The sequence below is a fragment of the Lepidochelys kempii genome, chromosome 2 (genome assembly GCF_965140285.1).
Source record: "Lepidochelys kempii isolate rLepKem1 chromosome 2, rLepKem1.hap1, whole genome shotgun sequence".
Classification (NCBI taxonomy): domain Eukaryota; kingdom Metazoa; phylum Chordata; order Testudines; family Cheloniidae; genus Lepidochelys; species Lepidochelys kempii.
The window spans coordinates 176218550-176242762 of NC_136381.1; the positions used below are offsets into that span (position 1 = coordinate 176218550).

General features: G+C 43.1%; 2 protein-coding genes across 3 annotated transcripts in view; one reads left to right on the plus strand and one right to left on the minus strand.

The window, feature by feature from the left end:
- The window catches only part of BLVRA (biliverdin reductase A), a 50570-nt gene extending 40991 nt beyond the window's left edge, over window positions 1-9579 (minus strand). The window contains exon 1 of one of the 2 annotated variants that reach the window (XM_073332816.2): window positions 9450-9579. The gene's annotated coding sequence lies outside the window, so the exon portion shown is untranslated. Of the gene's footprint in view, window positions 1-8120; window positions 9409-9449 lie in introns of those variants that run through there. The other variant, XM_073332817.2, reaches the window with a different exon arrangement.
- A 6989-nt stretch (window positions 9580-16568) lies between these two features.
- Window positions 16569-24213, plus strand: part of COA1 (cytochrome c oxidase assembly factor 1) — a 67912-nt gene continuing 60267 nt past the window's right edge. The window contains exon 1 of the mRNA XM_073332818.1: window positions 16569-16803. The gene's annotated coding sequence lies outside the window, so the exon portion shown is untranslated. The remainder of the gene's footprint in view (window positions 16804-24213) is intronic.

Genomic DNA, 24213 nt, shown 5'->3' on the forward strand with positions numbered 1-24213 from the left:
AGCCGGTGAATCCGCATCAATCTTGATGATGACACTGGCGACCAGCAGTATGGAGGTTGAGAGTGCGCCATCGTCTGGAGGGATTGGTGGCACTCCTCTGCTCCCTCAGAAGCCTTATCGGCTGACTTGCCCTCTTGGGGAGCCTCAGATGAAGCCTGTGACACTGGCAGTGCTGGTTACGCAAGTGGAGACCTGTGCTCCTTCGACACCTGAGCTGTTGAAGGCATCGGTGCCGGCAGGGGAGTTGGTCCAGTCCTGCTTGCAGAAGGACCTTCCACCAGGCTGACGTCCCCAACCAGAGAGGGCTGACTGCGAGGCTCCGGGGTAGGCAGGCGGTTTGGGACAGGCTCTTTGCTTACTGCTAACTCGCCATTTTTGGTCGGCGCCGGGGAGCCATGCTTCTTAGACCTCTTCTTTGGCACCAGCAAAGTAGAGCGGTGTCAGGTGGGCCCCTGGTGCCAGTGGTGCACTTCCCACCGATGCTGAGGTGCTGGGACGGCTCTGATGCTGGGCAGAGGGCGGACTCCATAAGGAGGGCTCTGAGCCTGATGTCACTCTCCTTTTATGTGCGAGGTGGAAAGTTTTTACAAATCTGCCACCTCTATTTAACGTGCGCTTCCCTCAGGCACTTGAGACAGCTGCTGTGGGGGTCGGAAGCAGGCATAGGCCTGTTACAGGATTCTCAGGGCTTAAAGCCCAGAGACTGGGCCATGCCCCTCTTGGGGCAAAGTCCCTGCTGGGGCCTAACTACTACACTAACTACTACAATAAAGACAGGTTTCAGAGTAACAGCCGTGTTAGTCTGTATTCGCAAAAAGAAAAGGAGGACTTGTGGCACCTTAGAGACTAACCAATTCATTTGAGCATAAGCTTTCGTGGGCTACAGCTCACTACATCGGATGCATACTGTGGAAAGTGTAGAAGATCTTTTTATACATACGAAGCATGAAAAAATACCTCCCCCCACCCCACTCTCCTGCTGGTAATAGCTTATCTAAAGTGATCACTCTCCTTACAATGTGTATGATAATCAAGTTGGGCCATTTCCAGCACAAATCCAGGTTTTCTCCCCCCTCCCCCCCACAAACCCACTAGAGGATTTGTGCTGGAAATGGCCCAACTTGATTATCATACGCATTGTAAGGAGAGTGATCACTTTAGATAAGCTATTACCAGCAGGAGTGGAGTGGGAGGAGGTATTTTTTCATGTTTTGTGTGTATAAAAAGATCTTCTACACATTCCACAGTATGCATCCAATGAAGTGAGCTGTAGCTCACGAAAGCTTATGCTCAAATAATTGGTTAGTCTCTACAATAAACAGATACTTAACACTAAAGATTACTATGTACAAAGCCTAAAGGCACGAAGTCCAAGATAAGAAAAATTGCAAGTCCTCTATGAGCAAGGAAAGATGCTCCAACTGACCACTATGGGTGGTAAGAGGGAACTCAGAGAGTGTAGAGCTGGCAACATGTAATATACAAGTGGCATGAGCATGGCACTCAAGGGGGCAACACAGCTGGCCCTACGGATACCACTAAGGCAAAAATCTCCGACGACTGTGCACGTGGGCGCGTGCATACCTACAATGGAGTCGACATAAGCAAGCACTCGAAGAAGAAGAAGTTGTGATACTTTATCAATTATTGAACTTTTAAAATTAGGTCAAAGGTGCTTAGAGCCTCAGACAGAGGGGCTGATTCACTACCATCCTGCATCTTGTGCAGCCATTTACTTCAGTACAAAGTGGATGTAAAGCACTATCAACCTGAAGAAGAGCTCCATGTAGCTCAAAAGCTTGCCGCTCTCACCAAGAGAAGTTGGTCCAATAAAAGATATTACCTCATCCACCACTTTACATTGGCATAAATCAGGAGTTCCTCTAAGGGGTCCTGACCCCCAGTTTGAGGTCACGAGGTTATTACATGGGGGGTTGCGAGCTGTCAGCCTCCACGCTAAAACTGGGGTCACCAGTACAAAAGTTTCAGAACCACTGGCATACATGATTACATAAGACAAAGAGCAACAGAGAAAGAGGCCCAGGTGCTCTTATTTGAATCAATAAAACCTTCCTCAAGCCTTTTGAGATGCTTTGTTGGAAGGCAGTATAGAAGTGCAAGGTATTATTTAAAGACACAATTGTTTTTGCCAATTAAGCTTCTGTTACCTAAAACAAACTACAACTCTCCAGTCTGCTAATGTTAGCAGCTCTATTACTAAAGCTGACTGACTGACTCATTCAGAGGCATTTCCCATGTCCTTTACTTCTTGTCCTGTAACAGCATGAAAGACTTTTCTGCCCCTGCTTCAGCTTTATTTTGCTGTCTCCCTCATTCCTTGTTTGTATCTGGCACGTCTTACAATACAGGCTAAAATTTTTCCCAGACTTCCTGAACAATCGGGTTTCCCCAAGACGAGCTGTAAGGATTTACACCTGTTTAGTTCAGTCCAGCTGTCAGAAAGCCTAACAGCATTTAAAAAAACAAAACAGAAAAAAATACATCTCCTTTGTAAACTGCACTTCCCCCCACCTCCTTTTCCCTCCTGTTGGTGGCAGCCATTTCAATGAAAAGTGAGAGCCTTTGTGACAGAGGCTATATGGAAACCCAAAGGAAGAGACTGAACAAGTGAGCAGCCTGGTGTAGCAGGGATTTAAGGGCCAGGCAAAGGAAATGTAGAGTTCATTTCTGTAATGTGGTGACCCTCTGCACTGACTTCACAGGGAGCTGAGGAGATTCAGCAGCTCCCAGGAGTTGATCACCACCTTGCAGGATCAACCCATTCAAGTTTAAAAAGCAATTCACAGTTAAAGGGCCATGGTGGGGGAAAATGTTAAGGTGCCCTGTTCCAGAAACAGTTCTGACAGCCAGGGTCTCCACTCAGGTATGCTCTGGGAGCACAAAGGGAAGACAACTCTTCCTTCGAAGAGGTGCAGCACATGCTTCCCTAGGTCCTCAGCCCAGTGCAGAAGGAGAAAGACCATGGCAGTGCTGTTTTAGGTGCAACTTCACAGAACCTTGTGCTCAGGGCAGTGAAAGGACCATATTGTCCCCAGCCTCTGAGGAGGGACATTAATGGAAAGGAAGGGATATGGTTCCTCTTCCCCTTGCAAAGTGACAGACCGCCAGACACAATCCAGCCCCACCATTATTGTTGGGATCATTATAGCAGACAAATATGAAAGCAGACAGATGTTTTTATGGTTTCTTCTACTAGGCTCTCCTTCTGACATTATCACAAATATTATTATTTTAAAGCAAGCTGGTCATCACCAGGAGTGGCTCAGGAACACCCATCAGAATAACACTATTTTCAAACCACATTCCACTGACTATTCAAGGTGACAACACTTATTTACTGGCACTTAGCTACTAAGGTTATGGGTTCATTAGCAATGCCACCATTACATAGATGGGAATACTTCTTACCTTTGAAAATGCTGTGCTGAGCAGAGCGACAGCAATTTTTATTTAATATGGAGGATAATAAATGCAAGATATGCTTCCAAACATGATTATTGGTTACTTACCGCTATTTAAGAAGGTTACAGATACAAATGAATAATGCCTTAAAGCCAAAATTTTCAACAGTGGCCAGAGCTATTGGCTATCTCAATGTTTGGATGAGACAGTTTAGACCTGATTTTTGGATGTGCTGTGTTCGTGAGGTCTTCAGTTGGAGTTTTGGACGCTCAACACTTTTGAAAGTCAGGCCCACAAAATCTGTGGCCACCTCTGAAAATATGATTGTAAATAATATGAACATTGAAAACTGAGCTCAAACAAATGCATGCAACCCTACAGCACTTACAATCTGTGGCCTCAAACCATGTTAAAACTTCCATACCAGCCGAGTTGTGTAACTCTATTTGTGGCATTCAAACTCCTGGTGCATTTCCCAAGAATACAAGTAATATGGCACCTCTGGCATGTTTAGAGACCTACACGACTGACCTGAGAGTTATATTGGCATTTAAAAAAAAAAACCAACCTGACCTACATCAATTTAACAGTCTGGCTGAGCTCCTGAACAAAACACTCTATACCAAATGCTACCAAATCTTTATTCATAGTAGATAAACAAATGTACAGATTATGGGCCTAATCATTCTTGACTTACTCACACAAATAGGTTCACTGAAAACAATGGGACTACTCAGGAGAGTAAGACATACAGAATTTGGTTCTCTTTGAATGGAAACTCATCAAAAGGGTTATGTTACTGGAGTAAGAGAGCGGACAATACTGTGGTTACCTCTTGGGTACCATTGGAAGTTTGCATATTCTAACACAGAACACATTATTCTGTATCCCTGATCTTTCCCCCTCATTCACCCCTTTCTATGCTTCGCTGGAGTGCCAAAGCAGAATCTTTTAGTCTGAGTAGCAATAATCCACCCACCAGGTCATAGTCTGCTCAGGTGTTAAGATCATATGAATGTTATTCACATGCTAATGTTCAAAAGAGCCTGCGAACAATTATAACAGTTTAACAAAAGCATGGTGCATAGAACGACCTGATTCTCTATTCAAATAGAAAAAAAATTTATTTATTCCACAGCTATGCATTTCTAGAATTTGGGTGCCTGGGCCAACCAAATTAGAATTCTGGAGCTCTTGGTTTTCACGGTTTTCCTGGACCATGCTTGGTGTATACATCACTACTGTCTAGTTTCTGAGCTCTTTGTGGACGAGAGTTTGTCTTTATACTTGTCTGTCAAGAGCCTTACATACTTCTGGCACTCTAGAAGTAATTAATAAGGGCACAGAGGTGATGATTTAATTAGCCTTTTCCGTCTCTAATTTCTATGAACCTGTGATTTAATTCGTATGAAAAGTCTGTTCTATACATATTGACATGTGCCCTTAAGAGTAAGCATACAAAAGAATTCTACTGATTCATAAAGACGTATTGTTCACTCTTTCAGCTAAGTGGGCAGTGAGCACTCCAGAGAAATGTCAACAAGTTAGCTTGATGAAAAGTAAAAGATCAAACCAGAGTGGTTTCTAAATCTACCACCAAATGCCAAATTAAAAGTCCTCCAATCCTATTCCTGAATTGCTATGTCCTACTGGCAGAGGTGCAGACTTTTTAATGTGCCGGGGGGTGCTCCCCCGGTCTCTGCCCCAGGCCCCACCCCCACTTCAAAGGGGCCATCCCAACCTTGCCTCTTTCTGAGCCTCCTGCACATCACGGAATAGCTGATTGCAGTGGGCTGGGGGAGCTGATCGGCGGGGCCACCGGAGAGGAGCTGATAGGGGGCTGCTGGTGGGTGCTAAGCACCCACAATTTTTTCCCCATGAGTGCTCCAGCCATGAAGCACCCACGGAATCAGTGCCTATGCCTACTGGAGTCAGTGGAAAACCGTTTAAATACCAGAATAATGGCAGTACTAAGGCTTTGATCCTGTAACTTGATCCATGCACCAGATGCCTGTGTGGAGCCCCTTCATCTTCAGTGGATCAGCTTGGAGGACTGGGGCCAATGTTTGTCCATAAAGCACCTTATATCCTGCACCGCAACTTTAGCTCAGCTGTTGTTACTCTAGGTTTCTTGGTTTCAGAGTAGCAGCCGAGTTAGTCTGTATCCAGAAAAAAAAGAGGAGTACTTGTGGCACTTCATCGGTGAGCTGTAGCTCACCAAAGCTTATGCTCAAATAAATTGGTTAGTCTCTAAGGTACCACAAGTACTCCTTTTCTTTTTTAGGTTTCTTGGGTTTTCTTTCCTTCTTTAACAATCTTATATTCTCCCCTACAGCTTTTCATCGGGGGGGGGGGGAGGAGGGAAGAGAGGGAGGAGGAAGAGAACAGCAGGAACAAAAATAAAACCCTTATGAGGAAAGGAAGGGATTATTGAAAAGTGAAAACAACAGCTAAAGATAGGTTTCAGAGTAGTTGAGCCAAGAAGTGGTAAAGGACAGGGTTCTTTACAGACAAGTGCAACCCTTAATGTGGAGCTTAATGTGTAGTTACCATGGTAATAGGCACATTAAACATGCCTTAGGTTGGCTGAACTATTTGGTTAAAACATATTTAAAAACAGAAATTCCCTTCCCTGTGTTCTTACAAAAACAAATTTTTAAAATCTAATTTATTCTTCATTATGTTTGCCTTTTTTAAAAATTTCATTCCACTCAAAAAATGAGACCAGACAGGTCAGTTTCATATTTTTTCTACAAAACTCATTACAAATAAATTGTAAATGTGGGGCCTTAACGCTTGACAACATGCCTTGGAATTTAAGGCTTGATCCTTAATTGCTAAATAATAAGCTCTTAATTGCCTTATGTCTCCTAAGCTACAGTGGAACACACATATCTGCAATATGGAATTTTGAAAGTAGTAATTAACAGAAAGATAAGCAGAAAAGGTAAGTAAAAGAGAGAATGAAAGAAAAGAGATTCTTCTTTGTGGTTGCATGGAGTGTGCTCTGCCCCTCCTCTAGGAATAGCATTTACCAAAACAATTCCCTACTGAAGCCTCCTGTTGATTCCAAACATTCTCTGGATTCATTTCTTAAAGAAGCTACTTGGGCTGGTCTAGGAAAAAGAAATTAATTTGGAAACCAATCACATGTGAACATGAACAGGGAAAGTTCCCAAACAGACTTGCTCTCAAGTGGGAAGGAAGTTTCCCTGTCCCAAAGTAAGGGTAATTTTAAGGGTAAATTAATAAATATTATAGGCAGTGATGCCTATGGTTAAGGTTGCCTGACTCTTCACATTATAAGATCCTGTTTGCAGTTGCTTACAACTTAAATCATTTGGGCTAAAACTTTCTGTGCTGGGTGTTTGCCTCAGGTGGAGTCTTTCAGGGAAGTTTTCAGCTAAAATACTTCAGCCAGTTCCAGGAAGGTAGTTAGGAAAAAATACATTGTTCTGCCCATGTTAAAAAACAAACAACAACTCATACAACTGTTATGTTGAGAAGCTCTAGCACCCTGGCACTCTACACCAGTGGTTCTCAACCTATTTGCCATCGTGAGCCACATACATAGCTCTCTATGTGTTATGTGGCCACATCCACACAATATATATATACTTATCTGTATGGCCCTGAGGCTGTCACATGGGCCGCAGCTGTGTGCTGATTGGGCCGCAAGTTGAGAACCACTGCTCTACACATGTCAAAGAGTTACATAGCTAATATGTAATCATGAGATCAATAAATATGGGTTTGCTACCAAACTCGTGCTACCAAATTCGTGGCCATGAAAAACGTGCCACGGACAGTGAAATCTGGTCTTTTGTGTGCTTTTACCCTACACTACACAGATTTCATGGGGGAGACCAGTATTTCTCAAATTGGGGGTCCTGAATCAAAAGAGTTGCGGGGAGAGGGGAATCGCAATGTTATTTTAGGGGCGTTGCAGTATTGCCACTCTTACTTCTGTGCTGCTGCCTTCAGAGCTGGGTGGTTGAGGGCCCAGCTCTGCAGACAGCAGCGCCGAAGTAAGGGTGGAAATACCATACCTTGCCATCCTTACTTTGGCGCTGCTGCTGGTGATGGCGCTGTCTTCACAGCGGGGATCTCGGCCAGCAGCCACTGCTCTCCAGCTGCCCAGCTCTGAAGGCAGCACCATCGCCAGCAGCAGTGCAGAAGTAAGGGTAGCAGTACCTTGTCCCCCCGCCCAGCTATGTGGGTTATAACTTTGTATTCCTGATGTGTGAAATAAAGAGTCAATTTATTTCCTTTTTCCACCATATTTATCTGAACACACCAAAAAGATATGCAAACCTATATTTATTGATCTCGGCATTTGTGCTGTTCAGTGTTAGCATTGGTAACACAGAAACAGGACAGGGCACCTGCAATGCCCACTGGCTCTCCTGGCATCAGGATATTAATCTGGCACTAAATGAGGTGAGCTAGTGCAGTAGTGCAGCAAGTTACATATTATAGTGCTGTCTTCTGCCTTTCTTTCCTGTTGACAATCTGTTCAATGAGCTATTGGCCCTAGTTGATACTTATCAGCTATCTAGTTTTGGACAACTGCTAAGATAAAGCGCAGAGTTATCTAGTTTGGCCCTTGGGATACTTCACAAAGGCTCTCAGTCTCTGTGTTTCCTGCCTCTAAAGAGGCAACAAGCCAAAATCAAAATTCTGAATATAACACTTACATAACCAGAGAAAGTAAAGACTTTTCCTCAATTTCTTCCAAAGGTAGTCCAGAAAAAAATAATTTAGGCCTCAGTCCTGCAAAACTGTGCATGCAAGTAATCTCTCTGAAGTCAGTGGGACTCACTACTCTTGTGTGTAAGTACTTGAAGGGGCAGGGCCTGACACTGTAACCTGGGATGGATGTTGGTGGTGGTGAACGCACACCCTGGGAGGGGATGTACCACTGCTCTCAATTTAAATAGAAAGGAGAAGCAAAGTGGCACATTTTTTGATAATTGAGTTATTTAAATCTGATTTGTATTAAGTCTTTGAATTTTAGCCATTTAATGTATTTTTTAAAAAAGAGGAGGCAGGTCTTGCGACTAAAGCATAGGACTGAGAACTAGGTCTGTATTCAGTTACTGACTCTGTTAAAGACTTCCCCTGTGATATCAAGCATGGTATTTAATGTCTCTCTGAGCCTCACTTTCTCCCTGTGTAAATTGGAGAGGTGCCTTCACACACATGTTGTAAACCTTCATTTCTTACTGTTTGGTGGCATACTTTGAGATTACTGAGCAAAAGGGTGAACCAACATGCATATTCTTTCTACATTCCACTGAAGTTTGAGAATGTAATAAAAGAACCACACTTCCCAATGCTAGACGGCTTTTTCAGCTGACCATCTCCCAGCACTTCACAAAATAAGTTACGCCTCACAAGACTTAGGGTAGGAGTATTATCCCCATTTTACATATGGATAAGTAGTGAGGCAGTAAGGTTAATTTGTCTAATTTTGAGATATGCTAAGCACCTGCAGCTGCCTCTGACTTCAAGGGATTTCTGGGAGCTCAGCAACGCTATAGCCAAGGTCAGATGCTACTAAGGGGAATAGAATCCAGGAAACTTGACTCACCCCAGCCTTCTAACTCCTAAACCACACTCCACTCCTTCTGTATGGTGCACTCTTTTAAACTACTAACATGGAAAGATAATATTCCTTTCCACTTCCAGAGGGCACTGGATCTCACAGTTTTTCCAACCAAGCTCACTCCCCATCCCCACCCTTTTTAAAATTAGTTTGTGTTTTCTGGTTTCATTTTTGCAGGGTGCATGAGGGTTACAAAATCAATAAGCAGCATGAGCTACTGGAATAGCTCTCCTATCCTCCCATCCAAAAACCCAAACATGGAACGCTATATGGTGGCAATGGCAAACAATTTTGGGGAGGGTGGAGGGACAGCGTAATCAACCAGCAACAACCCCCAGCATCCTAATGATGTTAATGGGGCTGAATGAACGCTGCCACCCTCTTTAGCTAACCGAGGAGGGAAGAGATCGTTGCTTACCCCTCTGCCGTGCCCCGCAGATCCTGCTTACACAACGAACTCTCTGCTCATCAATGTGCTGCTGCTGCTCTCACTCTCCCCTTACACAACTCCTGCTGCCAGCGAGGCGCCGCCCCCTTTCCCAGGCGTCTGATAGAAGCAAGGGCGGGCTGAAAGGGCGAAGCGAAAGGGTATCATGTTGGCTAGGGGTCAGGGAAGGAGAAATCGGTCCGGAATGGGGACAAGCGGAATCCCTTCAGCAGGGGCTGCTGGAAACCGCTGCGCTCCGTGACTCCTTTAAGTTGTAGAGGAGACAGGATGAGCAAGGGGAAAGCACGTGGGGGGTGTAGCTGATGGGGCCGAAGGAAATGGGAGCATGAGCAAGCCCTGCCCAGCCTAGGCTGGCACATCCTCCCGCTCGACTGAGCAAACTCAACCCTGCCCTGCAATGTGTGGGCAGGCACCTTCCACAGGAACCCGTGCAAAGCCAGGTGAGCCCTGCAATGCCTGGCCCAGGCGGGCACACACTACAGTAGCCTGGGGCAAGCCTAGCTCTGCAATGCCTCACTCAGTCTGCATCTGCAGAACCTGTGCTTGCCCACCCTAGGCAGTGGTGCCAGTCCACGGGCACCTGAGCCAAGCCAGCAGTGCTATTGCTGGGATGTCACAACCTATGAAACTGCAAACCCAGTTCAGCCTAGCTCTGCCTGGCTCAGGCTGGCATGTTCCACAGAAACCTATTCCTAGGATAGGCATGGGACACAACCTCTCAGTATAACTAGATGGGGGAGGGAAGACTTTACTTCTCTTTTCTTTCCTTTTCTACGGAAACTGCTTCTCATCCACCATCAGCTGTCCCTCACATTCCTACTGTCACCCTCCCCTCACCAACCGGCCTCTCATTTCTTTTCTGCTGAGTTAACTCAAATGTTGCCCTCATCCTGTCTACACACAATTAAAGCCTCTCATCTGAGTTTATTGGTCCTTTCAACCCCCCACCGGCCTGGGGCTGTAGGCTAATGCCCAGCTGCTGCTTTCACTGGGGCTAGTAACCCACCCACTTTGCACTGAGGATCCAGGCTAAATGTCAGATGGCTATAAAAGCTCCAAATGCCAAACACCAATAGTTGGATTCTAAATGCCATGGAACTTCCTGAGTTCAACCGTCTATTCTCTGCTTCTGCTGAATGGTTTTCATGTTTTGTATTAATATTTACAGGACTACACGGGCCCTTAGGTCCAGATCCTCAAAGTATTTAGGCACCCAACTCTGAAATCAATGGAATTTAGGTGCCTAAACACTTTTGAGGATCTGAACCATGACTACAGAGTTTTAGCTAAGGGCCAAATTCTGTTCTTGTTAACCCCAGTGTCCAGTAAATCTGGAGTAACTCCACGTAAGTTAGTGGAAGCAGTAGAGGTAATGTACTTTGAGTTTCTCCATGTGCTCAGAAATATGATTGCAACTTTAGTTTCCTGAAGGACTGTGTTTTGAAATCATGCAGGAGGGATCGGGGACCATTTTAATGCTCAAAAGAGCATGATAAACTTGCCTTCTTTTCTACTTCTCCTTTTTTTATCTTTTCTTACCAGAGACTAGTTGGGCCTCCCTTATCTCTTTTGCCAGCTAAGCTTTAAATGTGCTCTTCTGGAGCCATGCCTTCTAAACCACTTAACTCAGGCAAAACTCCCTTTGTATAAAGGGGGCCTGGTCTAAACAGTTTTTGTAGTGATATGCTGGTTAGGGTGTGATATTTTTTTCTGGAGCTAGTTAAACCAATACAACTCCTAGTGTCAGTGCAGTTATATCAGTATGTAAGTGCCCTATACCAGTATAACTTATTCCCATTTCTATACCAAAATAAGCCATGCTTATTTAAGCACCTTTTATATCAGTATAATGGTGTCCAAACTAGGGGGATTGTATAACTAACTGTACCAGTATTGTTAAAGAAGTGCAACTTTGTGCATAGATAAGCTCAAGAGCTTCAGGCTCTCACCCATTGTCTGTGATCGAGCAGAGGAACAGTTTCCAATAGGACAGATTATCTCCAGCTCTTTCCAGCCCTCATGCATTTTTCATTGTTTTCTATCTCACTGGTTTGTCATTTTTCTTGTTCGCCTGGCTTTCTTGTTCTTCTCCTCCCACTCATTGTTCCCTTTCCTTTCCCTCCAAGCCCTGTGGTTGTTGTAAGTCCTTGCAAGCCTCGGGTGTGTTAATCAACTCTCTGGCAGTAACTAGTGACCCTCTCATTCTGTGATACCCTCTGTCTGCAACAACAGAGTAGTATTGTAAAAAGCTGTGATCACTATTGAAGTGATTAGGATTTGACTGACACCTGCAATCCTTGCAGGGCCTGCAGTTTAGGTTACAGCTGTTGGAGGCCTCTCAATGGAGAAAACTTGTCATCATGTCCTAGAGATGTCAACAAGCTGTCAAACACAGGTACCATTAAACTAAATAGAACACCACACCAGAAACAGAAGTTACAACTGAAATATATAACAAGAATTCGGCAACCAGCTATATGAGGTAAGAAAGTGGCTCTGTAAGAAGAGTTTAAAAATACTTGAATCACTTTGTAAACAGCCTGGTGGCAATTACAATTATGTGACAAAGATCTAAAAATGCATGATGCAATAAGTAGTAGCAAGGGAGGATGCTTGGAAATGTCTGGAGTAGTAGTCATCTTACTTCAGAAAAATAAAGCTTGTTGCCACCTCAGATTCATGATTTCACAATCCTCCTCTATAGTAATTAGAACACCACAGTCTGAATTCTGATCAGACTGTAAAAGTTGCTTCACAGTTACAGTGGTGAAACAGATGAAGATAAATTTGGATTTAAAACATGGATGGGCAAAGGGTAGAGATAAATAAGGCCCCATTCTTGCAGACATTTTTGCACCTGCTTAACTTGACTATTGTAAACAGTCTTATTGACTTCAAACATTCATAGTAGTAAAGTTAAGTACTGTAAGTGCATAAATGTATGTGGGATAGGCACTTACGATTGGATCTGAACCTTCATTTGTAATTTAATGGTCTTTTTGGAGATTTGAAAAAGTTTGGAGATCTTTTGTTAAAAAGAAGATTCCCCTTGTAACAGGTCACTAGTTCCTAAGTGCCCCTTTTTGGCCTGGGGTTACTCTGCAGCACCCTGCCTAACTTTCCATTTCTGCTCAGGGCCCCTAGAAAAGGTCACACAGTCTAGATATTTGAAACATTCCCTTCTGCGGTCCAATACATGAAATCCTGAACATCCCTTTCTCAAGATGGGGCCAGATCCTCCTCCCTGAGGGTCTGTCTCCTTCCTTAGTGCTTCTCACAACCGAAGGAGCCCAAGCTAATTGTTTCACAGGTGGGGCTGGTGATCCTATATCCTCCTAAAAGGGCCAGCCACTCTGTGATGTTCCCATTTTTGCATGTTTCTGGTTCTGGGGGTTCTGGCCAGGAAAAGTAATAAAATACCGTGGAAACACCTGTTCTCAGGAGTTTTTGAGATCTGTTTAGACTTAGGAAGTTCTGATACTTTTTAAATACTTGTCTGAACAGACTTGGTCCTAGGTTTAAAATGCTTGCTTTGAAATGAAGGATTGTTGTATGTACTCAGTTACTTTTTCTCCATGTGAGTGTAATATATTTTACTGTACCTATTTTGCATAAAGGCCAGAACCAGCCACTAGTGAAGAATATGGTTACCCACTTATTTAAGGGCCTATAAGGACCTCCTCTGTTGGTTTCCAGATGTAGTTCAATATATTCATTTTAATCTATGAAGCCCTACGTATTTGGGATTTGGCTACTTAAAAACGGTATCTTCTTTTATGTGCCACGATGACAGCAGATATTAATGAAGATCCCTTGATGGACCTTACAATTGGACATCCAGAGGCTGGTAGTTGTCATGATATATGGAATCACAGTTTGGTTAAACAGGAGGCAGTTATTAAAGCCATAACTGGAACTCAAACTGTGCATTTGTCTTTGTCTCCCTTGTCTTGTTTAGCAGAGATTAAATCCTGACTGGAAGTCTGTATTTGCTCACAGAGACAGGCAGTTTCCCACAGGCCCAGATCCACTTAAGTGTTGTGACACACAGTGTCACAATGCCTATTTAGAAAATCACAGGAACAACGTTGCTATCCACAAAGCCTGAGTTAGGTGCCTAGGCTCCCTCTACAATGGATGGGGAGAGATAGGCACCTTAAAATAAGATCCACAAAAGCCAGCGCCCTAAACAAGGAGCTGTCCAAGCTAGCCAGTGGGAAATGCCAATGAGAAGGGCGTGCCCTGAGCCCCACCCCTGTCACAGAGCTGGGTACCTAAGCCCAGGCTGCCTCCTTTTGCTTGTGATTCACAGCCAGGAATCTCTTTCCTGAAGTCAGATGGTTTAGGTGCCTAAGTTATTTCTTGTGGGAAAGCAAGAAGCACCTCTCTCACACCACACCAAATAGCTACAGGACGAGGAGGAGGAGGAGAGTGCTGCCACCAGGACCCACCTTATAACATTTAGTTCAATTGTTACATTACTTGCCTAGGATGGGGAAGACCTAGGTTCAATTCCCCCCTCTGCCTGAGGTGTGAGAAATGATTTGAACAGGGGGTCTCCCACTTCTCAGAAATGTGCACTAACCTTTGAGCTATGGAATAGTCTAATCAAATGTGGCACTCCCTCAGTCTCTCCCCTTAAAGCTCTTCTAGTTTGGATTAAATACTTAAAGAGTCATTGGGCCAGAGTGAGAGAACATGCAAGAGAAAGACTTATACTATAGCTGGGTGATTAAGACACCCACTCCCACAGAAGTCCCCCTGCTCCAATGATTTATCCAAAGTGGAATCACCTCTTCCTCCTCCTGTGGAAGGATTTTGAAAGGCACCTAGTGTGGTAGGCATGTTCTGAGCATGCCTACTAGATCGAGCCTAGCAAGGAAGATAGGTATTTGCCTGACTGTCTTTCCTCCTGTTCATGGATTAAGTTAGAGCTTAGGTGGGAGATGTGTGTTTAGGTGGCTCGAGCAAGACAGCAGAACACACGCTAAAAGGCAGACACTTAGGCACGCAGGAGAACTTTTACACTGGAAATGTAGGCATTGAATGAGGAGTCTTCAGTGTTAGCCAGCAGCTGAGCAGGAGCTTTGTGAATTGTAGTAGAGCCTAAAACTGGGACTTATGTGCCTAAGCAACTTTGTGGATCTGGGCCACAGTGGCTGAATACCATACTGCAAGTAAACACCATTACAAATAGCAGGTGATCTCTGTGGAGGGTTCTTGGACTAGTGAATTGTCTCCTGCTATTCTGTTGACCTTCAGGGCAGTTTAATTTTATTTAAACTCTGCATCTTTGGCAGAGGGACAGTGAGTATGCAGAGAGGAAATCAAAAACATTCTGTAACTGTGGCTTATATACGTAGTATGTAAACATTGATTAATGCTGGAACGCAAGTAGAAAACCAGCAGGCTGAGGGCCTGTAAGGTGGCTTAGGATAACGAATCAAGACCTAGGCTGAGGCTTGACATGAGCAATGATCGGCATGTGATGTCAAAACCAAAAGATAAAGTGCAGTAAGCCAGCTGACTGGTATGAAGTAAGAGACTGCAAAAATGGGTTATAAGTATTTTTAAGGAATTTGTGTAACTGAAATTTACAAGTATTAACTGCAATAATGCTATAGAAACTGATTAAGGTGACCAGACAGCAAATGTGAAAAATCAGGATGGGGGTAGAGGGTAATAGGAGCCTATATAAGAAAAAAAAACCAAAATCGGGACTGTCCTATAAAATCAGGACATCTGGTCACGCTAAAACTGATTGGTGTCAATGCTAATGATTGTGACATAAATGCATAAATGTACCTATCAAAGTGGGGAACCTAAACAAAGTGGGGTATGGAAGTTCAAATAAGGAAAAGGGGATCAAACCCATTATGAATATGCATAAGATGAAGTGGGCATTAGCGAAACATAATATAAAAGATGTTCTCTGGCCTAACTGTGGTGAGAGACACCATGGCAATGTCCACCTACTGTCTCTCTGGTATTGCCACAAAGGATGGTGTGAGTAGTTTGGTATTGTTTCTATCTTCTTTGCCAGATGGCAGTGTGTGTTACTGTTTGGCTGGCTAATAAAGGGTTTAATCACAGAAAGAGCAGTAATTTGTGTTTGTTCCATTTGTGCACCTTTAGGTCCTCAGTTTGGTTACAAGCTCTCTACTGTAGCCAACCAAGCAGCTGACCCCTCAGAAACCACCGTATTATAATGTATATCTAACCCTGCAAGATCAATAGATTAGGCTACATAACCTATATATCTCCTTGCTTTTTGAGCTGATGGAAGGAAAAGAGAATAAGCAGGAGCCTAGTATCGCTACACATATTATGTCATCTCAGTTTGCACCTACTGTCAATTTTTCTTCACTTGTCAAGTTTCAGTTTTTAAAAAGATAGGTTAGTCGTTTAGAAGTCCCAACAGAAATATGGGAAGATACAAAGCCCAGAATTGGTTAACTTTCCAAAATTAATTCTTCTGACTGCAGGGTTTTTAATTGCAACAGATTGGGGGTTCCTATGAACACTGAACTCTGTCCAGAAATTCCAAAAATACATTGAATATCTCAGCCTAACCCAATGAACCTAAAAACTAACCCAATAAAATCCATACCATAAATGCACTGTTACGGAATCTAGCCACCACGTATTGTGTGGTTGTTCTCTCATGCTGTGACAATAATTTGACTGAGGGGGAGTTTAAAAACACAGGAGGAGATTGCTTCAAAGGAGACATTCATCTACACAGTACAATCTTCTTCCCTCCTCCCTAAGCAGAGAGAGCCTGCCATGCACACAGCAAAATCCTCCTCCGTCTAACTCACCGCTAAAGAGAGGGAACAGACGGACAGACGTGTACCAAAATCTCATCCCCTCCCCAGGGCAGAAAGTATAACACGGGGAGGGGGAGGATCCCACCTTCAGTCCCGGGGGGGGCGTGTGTGTGAGACTGACACAGCAAAAATTCCCATCTCGTGCCTAGAATGGGGAGGGGCTGTGACTAAGCAAAGCCCCTTCGCCCTCCACGTGGAGTTTCAAAGGTTCACCCCCCCCCCCCCCCGGACTGCTCACGCTCCTTCCCCAGCAGCTTAGAGGCTGGGGGAGCCGCAGCCGGCGGTTCTGTACCGCGGCTCCCTTCCCAGGCGGAGTCCAGCGGGCTGCAAAGTGCCCCCCCCCGCCGCTTGCCTGTGCGCCCTGCAGCGGAGCCCCACCAATAAAGTTATTGTTTCTGCTGCCCAGTTACAATATGGCGGCTCCCAGGGAGGAAGCGTGAATCTCTCCTGCCTGCTTCGGCTGCCTGCTTCGGCTTCCTGCTGCAGTCGTGCCTGTAAGTCGCAGAGCAGCCCCCACGGGCCCCACAGCGTCTGAGGCACGCGAGTGCATGGGGCGGGGGGAGGACTAACCCCTGGAGCAAGGAGGCTTTTGGGGACTCCTCCTGAGGGGAGTGGGGCTTGCCCACTCGCCATGCTGGTCGCCCGCGTGTATACAGGGAGGAAGCGGCGCGGTCTGGTTTGAGCGTGATGTATCCGTTTTAAAACAAGGTTGAATCCGTGCGTCTGGAGGCAGCCCAGAGCTGCTGCTGCTGACCAAGACTCTAGGTTGATGGGAAGAACAGAGAGTCTTACTTACGCACACACACAGACTGCTGAGTCCCAGGTTGTGGGGACAATTTGAACGAGTCTGGACAAATGAGTAAATATCTTTCTGAGACGCACAGCCAAATCTTTGCTCCCCCACTGAGTGAGGGATTAGCTCTGCCAAAAGGAAGGGAGGCTCTCCTCCCAAATCTGTGAGATCTGGCACTTCTCTATTGGGGATTAAGGCAGTGTCTTTCTTTCCAATGAAATTGGGGAGTCAGTTGTGCATAGCACTTTCCACTCGCTAGAAATTTCCCTCCTTCAGATTGCCCCTGCACTTTAAGGCCAGCATTAGGTGTGCAAAATTATGAGACAGGCTGAACTCCTTGCTCACTTTCATTACCCGCACCCCCAGTGCATTATATTGATTCTTTCCCTCTCATTTAATTATGTTTTAAATTTAAATATTGAGAAAATATTAATTAAAAGTTGTGGTGTTTACCTGTGCTCATGCTGCTTTTTAGTCTCCTTCATACTAGTAAATGCTGAAATACTTAATTTAAAAATGAAAGTGAAAAGTATTTAAGGGCTTACAGCAATGTGAATGGGAAGTGTGTTGTTCCTAAATGGAGATTTCTTTGTTGCATTAAGAGGAAAACCTTGGCATTGTTCAAGAGAAATTAGGCTTTTTATAAAAAGGGGATTATTTAAAAAAAAAGATGGTAAATTGTGATAATTTAACTGGGATATAGAAGTGGCATCAAAATAAGAAACATAATTGTAATAGAAGAGTCCTACGTTCCCTAGAAGCAATTAGTCTAGCATATTGAGAGCATAAGGCAGTACAATATTTTTTTTAAAGTAATTCAACATTAAGGTTCCCAGGACAATCTTAATTTTTTTTTTAAAAAATAAACCTTGCTTATGGTGTTGATTTTTAGAAGGTAACTATTAAGCAAAAAAACCTATCACGCTATGGTCCTTTGTTAAATTAAAAATGGACACCCAAGGAACCAAAAATACTGAAGTGGGCATAAAGGTCCAAATCTCACACAAGTTTTACACTGTTGTAACTTCACTGATTTTATTGTAATGGCTCCTGATTTACAGTGGTGTGGGTGGAGATTCAGGGTCTTGGAATATATTTTTCTGTTATATTGTGAAAATGATTTTCTTTCTGAAAATTTCCAGTGAAAAATGGGGAGAATGACTGTTTAATTTGATCCACCTCATTATAAACCCCAGCGTGACCACTAGAGGGGGATTTCTACTGCCAATCCAAAACTGACCATTTTTCTGCTGCAAGTTTAATCTTTTAAAGCCTGGTATACATCATACGTAAGCTACTACAATGTCCATCCTTAGGTGCAAAGGTTTACTTCCTTTCTTCCTAACCTATTGAGTCTTTTCTTTCTCTTGCTGTTGCTCCTCCCCATTTTAACTTTAAAATCTCTCAAAAGCAAAGCTATGTTTTCACGTCATACATGGTGGTGACACAGAAACATGAAAACCCCCTGCATTTTTCTCTTATGTGCATTTTAAGAAAAAAACCTTTCCCATTGTTTAGCTTCTTCTGCTTTGCTTTTTCTGTTTTATTTACTTGTTTAGTGTGCATATTGCTTGTTCAATGATCACAGCATGTTATTTTTCTAGTGGTCTTTTTGATAAATACTAATTTCAGCTTTTAAAATCTGTCACATTACATTAACCTAGTACAGTAACAGCTTAAATGGTTGCATTTATTTCCTAACTGGAAATCCTCTTGAGATATCTATGTATGTATAGATGGAGGTGAAAAGGTTAGAGGAGCTTAATAAATTTCATTTTTTTGGTTAGACAAACTCTTTTTTGGAATATTGTGTATTAAAAGAAATAAATGTGGAAGATAGAGATAAGAAGCTTTCAGGATTAGAAGCAAAATAAAACCCTTCATCAGAATTTATAGCTTTTTCTAATTTCCTGTTGCAGTGCTGGAGTTGCTCAAAGAGGTTGCATGGGTAATTACTGTATGTATTATTTCATAATTCATATCCCTCTCTAGAAGCAGAACATGTCATTTTAACAGAGTAGTTCACCATTTATATTAAATAAGTCTGTGATTTATATCTAGGAATGTCAGTTAGAATGGCCTAGAAATAGATTTTAGCAGCAGCCTTCAGGAGTCCATAGTAATCATCCAGTGGATGACAAAGCAAAAGATGTACAAACAGCAAAATAACATTTGTAACTTTAAGAACAAAAAAAGCCAACAACCAAAACAAAACCTCATTATCGGAGGAGCAAATATTAAATCATCTATGGCAGGGGTTCTCAATCTCTTTCTTTCTGAGGGCTCCCCACCTCATTCTATAAAAACTCCATGGCCCAGCTGTGCCCCAACAATTGTTTTTCTGCATATAAAAGCCAGGGCTGGTGTTAGGGGGTAGCCAGCAGGGCAATTGCCCGGGGCATCACACCACAGGGGCCACTGTGAAGCTAAGTTGCTCAGGCTTTGGCTTCAGCCCCTTGTGGTGGGGCTTGGTACCCAGAGCTGCAGTCCCATGCAGCAGGACTTTGGCTTTCTGCCCTGGGCCCTAGCGAGTCTAATGCTGTCCGTGCTTGGCAGATCCTCTGAAATCTGCTCATGGCCACTGATCTATGGTACATCTAAAAAGACCTGTTGTTTGTTGAGAATTGTGGCATGTATAGTCAATTTACTAGCCTGTTTTAAAGACACATTTTCTGTACAGGTTATTGTAGCAATAGAAGGGCTGGGCAAATTAGTCCAAAAAGATTTCTGTGATTATTTTAAATTAGATCATTGCAACGTTGTTCCTGCCTCATATGTTCACTTTTCACAAACTTCCGGTTGATAAAGTTCTACTCGCCTGAATGTTCTAGTAAAGGTGTTTTTCAAAACAATAGGACAAATGCTGTCATACCTCTTAAGAGATACAGCACAGAAAGCACAGGGCCAGGAGGAGACAGTGGCTTTACGTTTGCACCACCCCAATTCTGGCCTCCCGCATAAGGCAGAGCAGCCCTGAGGGCTGATAACTGCAGCAGTATTTGGTTCCTGTTTTCTCTGCAGTTATCTTGAGTTATAACTTGATTGTTGTCCCTAATTTGAGACCCTTGAGTACAGTGATTCCCTTAACTCAAGGTGGCTGGCCGGTTGAGGTGCATAGACTATAAATAAGGTTAAAATTTTGTCATGATTATTTTTAGTAAAAGTCACAGACAGGTCACGGGCAATAAACAAAAATTCATGGAAACCGTGACTTGTTTGTGACTTTTGCTGCTGCACCTCAATGGTTTCCCCTGCCACCGTGGTGGCTGGGAACTGTAGGGTTCCCCTTTTCCCGCAGCAGCTGGGAGCTGCGGGGTGGGCTCCACCCACAGCGGCTGAGAGCTGCAGGGTGACCATATTTCCCAAAGAGAAAATGGGACACCCCTACCCGTTCGCCCAAGGCGCCACCCCTCCCCCACAGCACAAGGCTGTCTCCCATTGCTGGAACCCTGAAGAGAGCTCCCTCAGGAGGCTGTTTCCTGTTGTTGGAACTTTGCAGGGGGCCCTCCCTCCTGGCAGCTCCAGTCCCTCAGCCGGCCCCTGGGGCTGAAGCAGAGAATGTCACGCAGGTCTCTGTAAGTCACGGATTCTGTGACTTCCATGACCTCCATGACCTAAACATAGCCTTAGCTATAAAGTTCAAGTTATGACTTCATCAGCTGCTAACACAATCAATCTAGGTAGCTCAAGTGTTATTTCAGAGTGTGGTTGTTGGCACTTGAGCTAGGCTAACTCAACAGGAGTAACTCGAGTGTAGATAACTCTAGTTCACTCTGCAGTGAAGACAAACCCTTAGAGAAACTCTTAGGATTGCTCTAATATATGGCAGCTCTCCCTTTGCTGCATCTTGGAATCTCCTCTAGTGCTCAGCACTACACCTTGATCTTACCCTGATTTGTCTTCAGCCCTGCATGCAGCGTACCACCTAGACCAAGGCCTATATTTGCTCTAAATTGCTCCTGTGTCAAGAGAACTTTTTCTCAGTCTGTAGTGGGCTGTTTAGTCTGCCCAAGTGGCATAGAAGAGCTCGGGTCAGAATCACCTGTGTGTGTGTGAATATGGGATCCAGAAGTGCTTGCAGGTTCATCCCCAGTTGGGGAACAAAAATATGATGTGACTTATATAACCAATCTCAGCTAGTAACTACAGCTGCACTAAACTGTTTCGTGAGCAATCTATAGTTTAAGAAGTATGTATAACTTTGAATAACCAGTACATTCAAGGAAATAGTGAGCTGTTCATATACTGACTACAATAAGAAAGAGGTTGAATTATTTATCAGTTTATTCACTCGGCCCTAATCATTATTTCATTCTGATCAGACTTGTGAATACTTGCCTGTTAGAGGTGTAAACTGGCAGCATTTAATTTTTGAGGTATGTGTGTAATTTGGAATTGGTTTAAAAAATAGTTTCTCAGGAGTGGCTTTCCTCTTGGCAAATTCTCTGTCCTCTGTGCCCATGTATGTAACTTTACTAATTCAGACAAGGCTTAGACTAAATTAGTGTTACATTATCTTAATCTATTTTCCACTGTGAGCAAATTGTAGCAGTGTTGCCTGTTTGCACCATGAGCTTTTGTTTTTATTATTCTTTGTTTCTGGAATGTATCCTATTTTTAGAACTACTTTGACTGCATGATAGAGAACATTGTTTTTTATTAATGTTATGTGTTTGTTACATATTCTGTATAATATACACACAATCTGGTTTCTTTATAAAAGGGTAAACTATTGGATGTTTGGTATCAAACACCATAATTTATTATTATTGCCTGCAATGTGCTAGGTGCTGTACAAACATTAAAGTACAGTCCCAGCCTCTGGCATTCATTAGTAGAATGACTACATAGTAATCTACAGTTGCCACTATATTATTGTCTTTTCAGACTGATTGTTTCTGGTATTTATCTTTATGTGGTTACTGTTACTGCAGAAACAAATACTTTATCTGTCTATAATCAGGTATGCCATAAGGTGCTCAGCTGTCCTAATGATAACAGGCCAAGAAAATGGATAGACAGACAGGAGGTTGAAACATTTGTGGCTGTTTCTGCTTTGTAGAACAATTTTGTAAACTCCTTCCAGTAATTTCTAATCTCTGAGACTGGGTATCCTCCATGTCCCCTCGTACCACCCTGGCATCCCCCCAGCAGTAGCCCCTCCTTTTTCTGCCCATCTATATTCCCCTACCTCCCCCCACACCTTTTTTTTTTTTTTTTTTTTAAACTCTCTGTTTTGCCCACTCACCAGAAGCCTATAGACCCCTTGTGGCTGAGCACCATGGAGACAGGAAAAAAGCAGGCTAAGGCAGAAGGCTGCTGCCTAATCCTGTATTCCATCCATATCTGTCTACATTTAGGACCACCGTTGGAGCAGGTAGGGGCTTTCAAAGGGCTTCCTGCTACTTTACTTACAGTCTTTGAAGTATATATGCAGTAAGGGGGGAGGTAAAGATGAGGCCAGGTAGATTCCTTCCTATTGTTACACATCTTGCAGAATTGTCTGGCACACCCACACTCAGGAGAAAATATCTCCCAGGAGCTGAAACACTGCCCTAAACCAGCTGGAATGTCACAGTGTTAGTGTAGACACAGTTGTTTTACTGGCAGTTTAGGAATAGTGTCAATCATAGTATTTAAAAAGCGTAAATAGGGTCACCCAAGTAACCACAGGCCAGTTAGTCTGCCCTCAAAGTCCTGGGCAAATCATGGTTAAGCTGATATGGGATGAAATGAGTAAAGAATAAAAGGATGGCAGCATAATTAATGCCAATCAACATAGTATAAAGGACAGTAGGTCTTGTCACACTAACTTAGTTTTTTTGATGAGAACACAAATGTAGTAGATAAAGGTAACTCTGCTGATATAATAATCTTCTGTACGGCATTTGACTTAGTCTCTGTCTTCCTTGCTGAGTTCGATCTAGTAAGCATGCTCAGAACTTAGTCCTACTTCTTGATCAGCCAATTGCTCAGACAAACAAGTTTGTTTACACTTACAGGAAATAATACTGCCTGCTTCTTATTTACAATGTCACCTGAAAGTGAGAACAGGTGTTCCCATGCCACCTTTGTAGCTGGCGGTGCAAGGTATTTATGTGCCAGATATGCTAAACATTTGTATGCCCCTTCATGCTTTGACCACCATTCCAGAGAACATGCTGAACAAGAAGTAGACTGAGTTGACCTGTAATTTTACATTGTTTTGTTTGAGTCCAGTAATGTACAATAAATAAATGTTACATTTGTAAATTGCACTTTCACGATTAAGAGATTGTACTATGGTACTTGTATGAGGTGAAATGAAAAATACTATTTATTTTGTTTTTTACAGTTCAAAAATTTGTAATCAAAATAATAATATAAAGTGAGCACTGTACACTTTGTATTGTGTTTGTAATTGAAATCAATATATTTGAAAATGTAGAAGACATCCAAAAATATTTAAATCAATGGTATTCTATTGTTTAACAGTGTGATTAACTGTGATTAATTGTGATTTTTTTCTTAATCTTGCGATTAATCATTATTAATTTTTAAAATCGTTTAATAGCCCTAGTCTGAAGTAAATAGGATGCAATTTAGTAGGGACAAATGCAAAGTACTCCACTTAGGAAGGAACAAGCAGTTGCACGCATACAAAAAGGGGAATGACTGCCTAGGAAGGAGTACTGCACAAAGGGATCTGGGGGTCATAGTGGATCACAAGCTAAATATGAGTCAACAGTGTAACATAGTTGCAATAAAAGCAAACATCATTCTGGGATGTATTAGCAGGAGTGTTGTAAGCAAGACATGAAGTAATTCTTTCGCTGTACTCTGCACTGATTAGGCCTCAACTGGAGTATTGTGTCCAGTTCTGGGTGGCAAATTTCGGGAAAGATGTGGTCAAATTGGAGAAAGTCCAGAAAAAAGCAACAAAAATGATTAAAGGTCTAGAAAAAATGACCTATGAGGAAAGGGTTTGAAAAAATTGGGTTTGTTTAATCGGGAGAAGAGCAGACTGAGAGGGGACATAACAGTTTTCAAGTACATAAAAGGTTGTTACAAGGAGGAGGGAGAAAAATTGTTCTCCTTAACCTCTGAGGAGAGGACAAGAAGCAATGAACTT